General features: G+C 42.3%; 1 pseudogene; it reads left to right on the forward strand.

Annotated features, from left to right (window-relative positions):
• Nucleotides 1–638: 638 nt before the first annotated feature.
• LOC144249269 (BTB/POZ domain-containing protein KCTD5 pseudogene) lies at nt 639–7,081 on the forward strand (annotated as a pseudogene).
• Nucleotides 7,082–11,268: the final 4,187 nt, after the last annotated feature.

Here is an 11,268-nt window from a genome sequence, read left to right on the forward strand (position 1 = left end):
TGCTCTACATGGGCAGTCTTTTCAGCCCTGGCTATTCCTACAGTCTAGCCTAGAAGAAAATTGAAGCCCAGAAGAGCAAATATACCCAAGGTCACAGAGCTACAAATGGGCAGAACTGGAATCAAGCCCAGATCCCTCTGGACCCAGAGCATGATCTGTGAATGTCTTCCTGGCCTTCCTCCAATCCACTGTTCCTCTCTTGAGAAGATGTTTTTCCTCACTTTCTACCTTGTGTTCAGCCCACCCTGTCATTCCATGAGAGTGTTCTTGATAGGCCACCAGTGAACCTCAAGTTACAAATCTAATGGGTATTTCAGGATCTTGGCTGTGTCAGCTCTTAGCAGGCTCCTCTTGCTTCTCTGCCTTGTGGGATATTTCCATCTTTTCCAGCTTATTCTCTGATGACAGATGGTGTCAGTTCTCAGACACAAACCTGGATCTCCTCAAGCCATCACCACAATCCTGGATCTCCTCAAGGCAGCACCTCACCCAGACATGGACCATGAACTCAAGCCCTAGATGCTGTTTCCTCTCCACCTGTGGACCTCCAAGCTATCCCTGCAGATGTGTACATCCTCATCCAAGCTTCCTGCCATCTCATGACCTTTAGCCCATAAGGTGCACTCAGGGTGGTCACCATGGCCAACACCCTGTCTGCTCTCAGTGGTTGTCCTAGTCTGCTTTCCATCTGGTGGCCTGAGTGTCTCACCTTATCCTACTCCCAGTATAAGCAGCATGTGGACTGTGTCTATGGTGCAGAGAAAAATATATGGAGGAGGGTGGCTGGTAAGTGGTAGGAGGTGGCTGGGTGTAGGGAGATGAGGGCAGTAAGGGCACCTATGCTTGATTTTGGACTGTCAAATAGGCAGCTGAGACTTTAAGTCAGAGATACAGAGCTGGATAATGTGCATGCAGATGGGAAAAGCAAGGGGATTTTGTGAATTCCAACAGCATGAGAAAAATCATAGTAATGCAATGGGCAGTGAAGGAATAAGAGACAAAACAAGCTATTCATAGGGGCCAGTGGCTCAGACTGAGTGTAGGTCTTCAGGCACCTGGTGGAGAATGGATGAGGCTGTCCAGGTTCAAGGACATGGTCATAGATGGCCTCAAAACAAGTTTTCCTGAAGCCATGGGACTGAAGCTAAGCTACAGATGTCCTAGTGAGGAGTGAGGAGTAGCACTTGCTTAGAGGACTTTGGACCAACACTTTTTCTCTTCAAGACAAATACTTTCAGGTCTGGGATATATAGCAAGAGGGTTGGTTTGGGGGTGAATCCTTTGGGTCATGTGGGCTGAACAGGGAAAAAGCCCAGTCCTGCTACTTCAGGCCACCCTGAGTTCACAGTTGGAGACTGTCAACATGTGCCTGTATAATTGAAGCCTAGGTAGTTGGTAAGGCCTGGACTTCCACTGTAATCTCCATTTGAAGCCTAGCATTCTCACACTATGGTCTGTTACAGAAGTGGCTAAAGGCATCAACACCTCCCTCCTCTGCTTGAGCAGAACCTTTCCCTTTGTATTTCCAAGTCTTGCTACCCAGGCAACTACTCGGAATTGAAATGCACACACTGGAACATTAAGTATTTTCAAAACCTGCTTTTTATTTACATGTGTTTCGGTTTTTAAACAAGTGATTAGCAAAAAAAAAAAAAAATTAAAATTTCAAAATAGCAATTAAATATACAAAAATATACCTTACAAAAAAAAAAGTATATCCAGAATGGGCTACTTCACTAACTCCAAGAGCACTGTCTACTCAGAAGGAACCTCATCTTTCTGGGTTATTTAAGAGCTGCATGGTCAGTCCCCTGCCTCCACCAATGTCTTCCTGCACCTATCAACATGGAAGACACACACAGCCTTCTAAACACAGGTCAGACCATGTCACTTCTCTGCTCAAAACCTTGCAGTGGGTTCCCATTGAACTTAGAGTTAAAAAAATCCCTAAATTGATCCATGTGGCCCTCCACCATCTCACACTCATGCTTTGAGGCTTTTGCTTGTTGCCCCTGTCTGGAACTTTCTTCCAAAGATATTCACATTGAATACAGAAAGAGAATAGATAGTATCTTTCATGGTTTTGTTTTGTGTTCCTAGGAATAGAACCCAGGGCCTCCTGCATGCTAGGCAAGTACTTTACCACTGAGCTATACCCCTAGTCCTTATCTATTTTTATTTTGAGACATGGTCTCCCTACATTAGCCAGTCTGGTCCCAAACATGCAATCCTCCTGCCTCAACCTCCTGAATAGATGGGATTACAGGTATGAACCACTGTACTCAGAAAACAGTAACTTTTAAATTGTTAAATAAAGAAATATCAGCAAAAGCATATAATTGAATGTCTGGAGGTCATTACCAGAATACTAAAAAGAAAAAATAAATATTTTTTGCAGTACTGGCAATTAAAAAGTGGCCGCTTGTGCTATATATGTACAGTCATGTGCTGAATAACACAGCAGTCCACAAACACAATGATTGTCCTATAACGTGATATCTAGTGGTTATTGACATGGTAATTGTTCCAGTTTGTATAAGTACATACTGTGGTGTTCATACAATGACAAATTGCCTAAAGATCCATTTTTCAGGACATAGCCCAACCATAGGCAATGCATGACCATATGTATGTTTGTGATGAGCTGAGAAATGAATTCTTGAAGGATATACACCAGATTACTTGCAGATGTAACTTCTCAGGGATCAGTTGAAAGGAATACGGGGATAAAAATCAGTATTAAAGGTTTTAGTCTTTTTAACCTGCCAAAAAGGGGAGAATATTTGCCTGTGGCAAGTGGGACTAGGAAAAAGGCAAAACACTTGTTTTTCTATAAAAACTCTCCAATAGTATTTTATTTTTATGTTGATGGAAATTAAAGAAAATCAATTTTAAAAAATAAAAAGAATAAACAGTTCTTGGTTCAGACCAGCACACACAAAAATGTGCACTAGAACCCCAAAATACCATCACAACTGAGATGATGCTAGATTTGGAAATTTTCAAAGTATTACCAGCTGCTCACTAATAAAATAACATGAAACATTTGGTTTTAAGCATTTTAACTTCTTGATATCAACCCGCAAGGATTTCAAAATGTTCCTCTATTAACAACATAGTCACTATATGAACATCAGGGCCTCTTCTCTTATTCACCTGGCAGCTGCTGGGGAATTGGTCCAATATTTTAGCATTTGATCTTATTTTTCTCCCTCTGGATCACGTGGTTGGCTTGGCCAAATGCAAGTGTAACATGCCAAGCCAAACATCTGTCACTAGGCAGCAGGACATTTATTGGTCTTACCTAAAAGAGTGTTTTCTACACCACGAACACTGTAGTCATTAAGCCAAGATGAGGACCCAAACTTGGTGAATGGTGTGGCTGGACTTCAAGGTCTCAGGGAGCAGCCAGATTCTCCCCATGCTCACAGAGCCCTGGAGGACCCAGCCTCTCCTTGTCAAGCAATGTCCAGAAAGAGAACAGGGAGGAAATTCTGATGAAGAAACAATAGGCAGGTCTATAAAGAGTTCTTTGAGTCACTTCTATAGTTTCTATACAACTCAAGGGCTAAGACTAAAAGCGGCTTCTGCTGCTTATTCATGGGTCAGCCTTGGCATCTGATGCAAATGCTCTTCCAAACCCTAGCTGCCTGGGGGGGGGGGGGATAATAAACACAGTTTTGTCCAGACTGCAAGCAAAAGTGAAATTCTTGTCTCTACCCCTGATTTTATCCCAGGCAGGAAGGGAAAAAAATAACAAAAGTTTCCTGTATCTCCTCAGCAGATCTTTAGCATGGGAATGAGTATGTTGCCCTGGTTACAAAGATCAATTGACTACAACATAGGTAAGTGCCAATCCAAACTGGCCTGTGGTGCCACATGCTTGTAATCCCAGGGACTAGAGAGGCTGAGGCAGGAGGATAGCAAGTTGGAGACCAACCTCAGCAACTTAGTGGGACCCTGTCTCAAAGAGAAAATGAAAAGTGCCGAGGAGGATATAGCTCAGTGGTAGAGATTTACCTAGCATATAGGAGGCTCTGTGTTCAATTCCCAGCACCAGGAAAAGGGGAGATAAGGGGTGGGGTGTGTGGGAGAAAAGCCATTTATGGTGTTTAAGATAACAGGGCCCAAAAACTTTACCTGTGCATTTATGTGTGAACTTTTGAGAACAAAGGCCTGAAGGCTATATTACAGTCCACACAGGTGAATTTATTATGTAGTTTATTAAGTTTATAAGACATCTAACAATTACATTTTGGAAGTGGGTGTTTGGAGAGTAACATGTCGTTAGAGTGCATGATTAGAATGTACAAGGCCCTAGAATTAGTCCCCAGCATCAAAAGATACAAGATAAGTAAAATAAAAATTGGGAGAATGTATCAAATATGACATTCATTTTAGAATTATTAATATCATTCCATTTTTTCTGACAATGATATTACTCAAGGATTGATTGTCCTTTAAGATAATTCTTGCTTCTTGAATGAAAACCCCTATTATCACCTAATTACCTACCGCTCCCCCAATTCTCCAAAATAGTGGGGCAATGGGTTAGAAAGGGAACTTCCTTTTAGAGTACTTTTTTAAAAGTCCCCCCCTCCAAGTACTGGGGATTAAAACCAGGGGCACTCTAACACTGAGCTACATCCTCAGTTCTTTTTATTTATTTTTTTTATTTTGAGACAGGATCTCACTAAGATGCTGAGGCTGGCCTTGAACTTTCCATCCTCCTGCCTCAGCTTCCCCCACTCCTAGGATTATAGGCCTGAGCCACCTCATTCACCTCTCCCACTGCTTCTTGATTTCTTAGTTTTTAGTCCTCTTAAGCATGATCCCAGGTATGCATTAAGACCAAGAGTTTTTTTTGTTTACCTCATAACAAAAAATTTTCCTAAAATTGCTCCCTTCGCCCACCCTGTTATTCTCATCTGCACATATTATTTTAATTTACAGCTTCTATCCCAGGTTATAATCCTAAATTGTAACTATTTGCCAAAGTATTTCCACTTTCCTCATACAACTGACCTTCATTTCCTGATCTCACTTGCAGTTAGGTGCAGCCAGATGACTGTTATAGCCAAGGGAATATAGGCAGCAAAAAGTAGCTTCCGGTTCTAGCCTGCAGAGTTCTGCCACATGTAATCCTCCATTCTCTTTTTCCATTCACCAATTTCATAGATAAGATTTAAAGACCCAGAGGAGTATAGAACTGCAAAGGAGAAGTAGGTTAGTGCTTATGGAGAGAGTCCAGGATCCTAAAGACATCATCAGCAGCCTGGTTGGATCATTCCCTAACCAAAAGCAAGTTTTTACTGGATTAGTCTTTTGAGTTCTCTCTCTCTCTCTCTCAACTTGACTTTGAACTCTGGCACTTTACTGCTAAGCAACATCCCAAACCCTTTTTATTCTGAGACAGGATCTTACTAAGTTGCTGAAGGTCTTGCTAGATTGCTGACACTGGCCTTGAACTTTCATGCCTCCTGCCTCAGTCCCCCATGTCCCTGGAATTAAAGGTAAGCACCAGGGCACCCACAGGAGTTTTCTTCTTATAGAAGATTCTAGTTAATAAATTGAACAATCAATGATAGAATTAGATTACCACCATTTTAAATACTAATGAATTAATGAATCTAGACAATGATCATCAATGACTGTTATTGTTGATGGAAAGAGGGATCTTTGAGATTATTCACAGAATACTAAGAACCCTTCTTTGAGTCCTAGGGCTCTCTTTTCTATTTACATTCACTTCCAGATCATAATCAATCCCAGGTTTTTAATACATCTATACATTGATAACTTCCAAAATTATATCTCCTTCTCTAACAATCCAGCAAAGTTCTAGATTTCTATTTTGATCACCTTCTCAAAGTCTCTACTTGGCTGCTTACAAGGAATCTAATACATAACATGTCTTCCCCGTCTGAGTAGAGGAGTCTAGGCCACTATTGTCTATCACCCAGTGACAATCTTCTAAGGGGCCCTCTCTAGGAAGTTCTTCACACAACATCCAGAGCCAGTTACCTTTTCAAAAACACAAAGCAGCACTGTAGCAGGGCTTGCTGAGATCCTGGTGGAGAATCTCTCAGAGCTTCTGCCAGCAGCCCTAGGAGGCCATGGGGCCAGACTGGGAGGTGGCCTATGCTGCCCCTGAAGAGCAGGGCTCAGCGGGCGCCCTGGCTTAGCGCCCTGGCAGCATGTCCCAGGGGGTCCTGCTCAATGGGCTCAATGTCAGTGTCACTTACTTCCCCACCCCCCAGCAGACACTATTCCAGGACCGAAGTCCTTCCTATACTGCTTGTGGTAGGCCGACTCAGACCTGGACTCAGATAAGGTGAGGGCGGTGCAGGCCCGCCAGGGGCCCTGGCCCCGCGCCTAGGCCACAGGACAGCACTGCACCCTGGTGCCAACAGCTGTCTCAGGGACTCTGGTCACCATTCCAAGGGCGCCCTTTGCCCTTGCCTCCTGCCTCCAGTGGTGGAGGAGGAGGTCCCCCAGACCCCTGACTTAGCTGCAGACCTACTTTTTCTCCCTGGACTCTGGCCCTGGGGTGAAAGGGGTGCCTATTTAATTGGCAGGATCCCAGGGACCTTGGATCTGTGTTGAACTCCTTGAGACATGGGAAGCTGGTCCTTAACAAAGACCTCGCTGAGGAAGGAGTGTGGGAAGAAGCAGAATTTTACAACATCACCTCACTCATAAAACTTGTAAAGGATAAAATTAGAGAACGAGACAGCAAAACATCACAGGTGCCTGTGAAGCATGTATACCCTGTGTTCAGTGTCAGGAGGAGGGGCTCACACAGATGGTGTCCACCATGCCTGATGGCTGGAAATTTGAGCAGCTGGTCAGTATCGGTTCCTCTTACAACTATGGGAACAAAGACCTGGCCGAGCTCCTCCGTGTGGTTTCCAAGGAGCTGCCCAACACCCCATATGGTACAACCAGTGAGCCCAGCGAGGAGGCCAAGATTTTGCAAGAACGGGGCTCAAGGATGAGAGATGCAGCACTGACAGCCGAAGAAATGATATACTTTTGCCAAAGATTAGTGAACCGCCATGTCCAGGAAGTACGTCTGTGAGAAGAAAACTGCTTTTGATCATTTCTCTAGAGATCTGGGTCTGCATCCTTTTTTGCCTCAGAGATGGCTGGTGAGAGACAGCCCAGCTGTCTAAGGGCAGGCATCCCCATAGACAGGAGGCACAGGGGCCAGGGGGGCTCTCTGGGAGCCTGCTCTGTTCTTTCCCAGTGCTGAATGGGACTGAGGCAGGGTGCTCCCAACTAGCCTACACAGTCCTGAAGACCATCTGAAGGGCAGGGCCCTTGGTGCTACATTCACAGTCTGTGATAGAAGTTCAGGCCTCACCAGGAGGAAGGAGCAGCAGCCATGTGGATTGTCCAGCACACCGTGGCTCAGGTCCAGATGCCTGGGTGATCACTGCTTAAGCACCTGAACATCATCCTCAGGTCAGGGAGAATGCTCTGCCTTCAGTGTGATCAGTTGACAGTTTCTCAACCTCAGCGAAGACCCCTGACAATGGTGGACTCCACATCATCACTACTTTCTGGGCACCTACCCTGAGGACCGGCCTCCTTCAGAGCCAGGCTCTTATTCCACCCTGCACAGCCAGGACAGTCAAGGCTTCTTGATTTGTATTTTCCAGGCAAGAGATTTTTGTATCCCTTTTTTTTTAAGTGTGGATAGATTACCCAATGTTTATACTCTTTAGAAATGACTAAAAATGTTGATATGGTTTAGATGGATCTGTCAGATTGTTAAAAGGGAAGTAGAAGTTTTGCCTCATGGGTTCCACCTGAGGGCTCATCGGGGAGCTGGTGCCCACCAGTGCCTTTGTCACACCTGGGATGGAGGCTAGGTGGAGGCCTGTCCCCTAGCTTCTGGAGCTGACACTCTGAGTCACATTGAAGAGTCGGGATATTTTTAGTGCATCATGTGTCTCTTTCACTCTGGCTCTGTTTTCTCTGTAAAACTATGCAGTTCTTCTTTCTAATACTCCTGGAACATTTGAGACTTGACACAACTTACATGACCCAGCCAGTGTGCCATCCATGCTGCTGGGGTTACTGTTGAGGCTGCCCCCTGCAGGCTCTAAAACCTTTGAGTGGGGGCTGGGAGCCTGGCTCCAGTGAGCAAGCTCTGCCTCTTGAACTCTGCTTCCCAGTGGAGCTGTGCAGACTGACCACTGGAGTTGCCTGTGTGAGGTCAGAGGCTCTGATACTGTCCAATGTCAATGCTTCCAGAAACTTCTTGCCTAGGTCCTCTTTTTTTTTCTTTGCCAATAACCTGATTAACCAAGTTTTCCAGCATCTAGGATTTACCTCCTCCTTTTGTAAGGCCTCTTGTATGTTGTTAAAGGTTCAGCTTAAACAATTTATAAAAACCTTTCTATAGGGCAGATTTAGTCACTGGCTGAACTGGTCCTCCCCAGCAGAGCTCCAAGGGAAGGTGTCCCTGTTGGCCCTGGGGAGCTCCTGGGTACTAGCATTTTTTGATTTTTACATTGACATAATAGGTATGCTTGTGGATTGTTTTGTTTTTGTTTTTTAACTTAAAGATATTAAGACTTAATTCATTAAAATGTATTCTAAGGTGATATTTATACTTTTGTACTTTTTTCCGTATCCATATTTTATCAGCTTACCATTTAATGCCTAAGTTTCTCCTGAAAATAGCAAATAAAATTGTGTATTTATAAATGAAAAAAAAAACCCACAAATCAGATAATGCCACACACTTATGCAGAATCCTCATACATTCTCCTTTCACACTCAGTAAAATTCAAACTTTTTTTCATGGCCTCTTCCTTCCTGGATACCTCTCTGAATTAACTTTATACCACTCTCCTGATTCTTTACTTTTCCCTACTTTTGTGATTGTTCCTTGAATGCAATAGCTCCTTCATGCCTCTGGGCCTTTGTATCTGCTCTTCTTCTGCCTGGTATACTCTTCTACCACGTGTGCTCATGGATTTGTCAGTCACATCATTCAGAAATCCTAGATAAGCCTTTCTGGACAATCTCTCAAAAAATAGCACCTTAGCCAGGCACAGTGGTGCACATTTGTAATCCTCGAAGTTTGTGAAGGGGAGGCACGAGAATCTAAAGTTCAAAGTCAGCCTCTGCAACTTAGCAAGACTTGTCTCATAATAAAAAAATAAAAGACAAAAGGGGCTGGGGATGTAGCTCAGTGGTTAAGCAACCCTGGGTTCAATCCCTGATAATCCTCCCAAAATAGCATCTTGCCTCTTCCCATGGCCACCACCCACTTTCACCATCTCCTTCTCCTGTTTACTCTTTTTTCCATTGCCCTATTACTACTTGATATTACATATTTGCTTGCTTGTTATGTGTCCATTTAAAGCCTGAGGAAGTTCATGAGCATAGGAATTTTGTGTGCCTTGTCCACTGCTATTTCTTTGGTGCATAGAAGAAGTGCTCTCAATGCATAGGAATGCAATATATATATTTTGGAACAAACAAATATATTAATGGATTCTAAACAAATGTTACTGTTTCACTCTAATAATTAGAGTTGTGAATCTAATTTAGCAAACCCTAGATATTGCTTACTGATTGGGTAATCTTAGGAGAGTTGTTTAATATCCCTGTGCCTCAATTTCTTCATCTGTGAAATCTAAGAAAATGTCACCTATTTCATTAAATATGAGGTTTGAATAAATGAATACATGAAGTGCTTATTCTGGAATAATACCTAATAATAATAAGTATTCTATTAGTGCTTCCTGATATTATTGGGTTTTGTTTATTTATTTATTTATTTTTTTGGTGGTGCTTGGATTGAACCCAGGGCCTCGTGCATGTGAGGCAAGCACCCTACAAACTGAGCTATATCCAGCCTCCTGATATTGTTATTGTTACAGAAATCTAGACTTTCAAAGTTTAAATTAAGGAGGTAGAGGAAAGGGCCATTTTTCACATTATAAAGGACATTTGAAAATCATAACAAATGAATGCGTATTAGGATTTACAAAGCAGAGGTTAAAAATAGTAGAGAAACTTGAAATGAAAGTCTTAGAAACTTCTGCCAATTAAAAATCCATCAGCAGCTGGGTGTGGTGGCACATGCCTGTAATCACAGCAGTTTAGGAGGCTGAGGCAGAAGCACCTCAAGTTCAAAGACAGCCTCAGGAAAAGCAACGTGCTGAGCAACTCAGTGAGACCCTGTCCCTAAATAAAATACAAAAAAAGAGCTGGGGATGTGGCTCAGTAGTCAACTGTCCCTAAGCTCAATCCCCAGTACTAAAAAATAAATAAAATAAAAATCAGCAATAAATACAAAGGAAGTATGAAACTATGATGGAGCCATTCAAATTTGATTAACAACCAAAAAAATTAGTTTATATACAACTTTGCAGGATAACAAAGCACATATGTATCTTTAAAACTAAATGCAACCATATAAGCAAAGAAGGTGGAATCCTTTCCCACTATCTTTGTGTTCCTACACCACATAAGCACCATGTCCCTCTTTACTAACAGCTTTGATCTGGAGGAAGCAACATAATTTTTGCTCTAGCCCAGACTTATCACATTAGTGCAAAGCCAATAAACTTGACCCACAAAAAGGGTTCTACAAATGAAGGTGATTGATTAGCTAAGTGTTAACTATCAATTCTGCACTAAAAATAAGCCAAAAATTGAAGCAAAAATATGGATTTTTTTTTAATAAAATTTGATTTTAAGCCAGTTGCTTATGCATTTATCTCAGTTTCTTTTTCTACATGTAATTAGGGAAAAAATGTTTTTTTTTCCATCTTTTTTGCTGTTGTTATCTTCATTGTTCTGGTGTTTTTACTTTGTATTAAAACCATCAGGATTTTGCTGTACTCTCCTTTGGCCAAACTGACTTGCCAAGCATGTAGCATTCTTCTGTTCCCACAAAACAACCTCCCACCTTTTCTTACAATTTCAAAATATGCCAATGAAAGGAAATTGTGCTTGGTGTCTCAACATACCTTGAGCCTCAGCCCTCCTGTCCCTCCAACAGCCAGACGAAAGAAGAGCTTCTCATAAAGACAGTTCTTTTGATTCAAGGGAGAATTAAATATCAGTGAAGTTAACTATAGCACTATAAATACCATTCTAGTTGAGCCTATCCCATATTCCTACTGTGATTTCAGATTGAAAATGAAAAGCCATAGATATGGAATAAAGTATTGCTTAGGACATTTTGTGTTATAAAATAACTCAAAAAATAAGAAAAAAATTTAAAAAATGACTCACTTG

This window comes from Urocitellus parryii, chromosome 11, assembly GCF_045843805.1.
Source record: "Urocitellus parryii isolate mUroPar1 chromosome 11, mUroPar1.hap1, whole genome shotgun sequence".
Taxonomy (NCBI): Eukaryota; Metazoa; Chordata; class Mammalia; order Rodentia; family Sciuridae; genus Urocitellus; species Urocitellus parryii.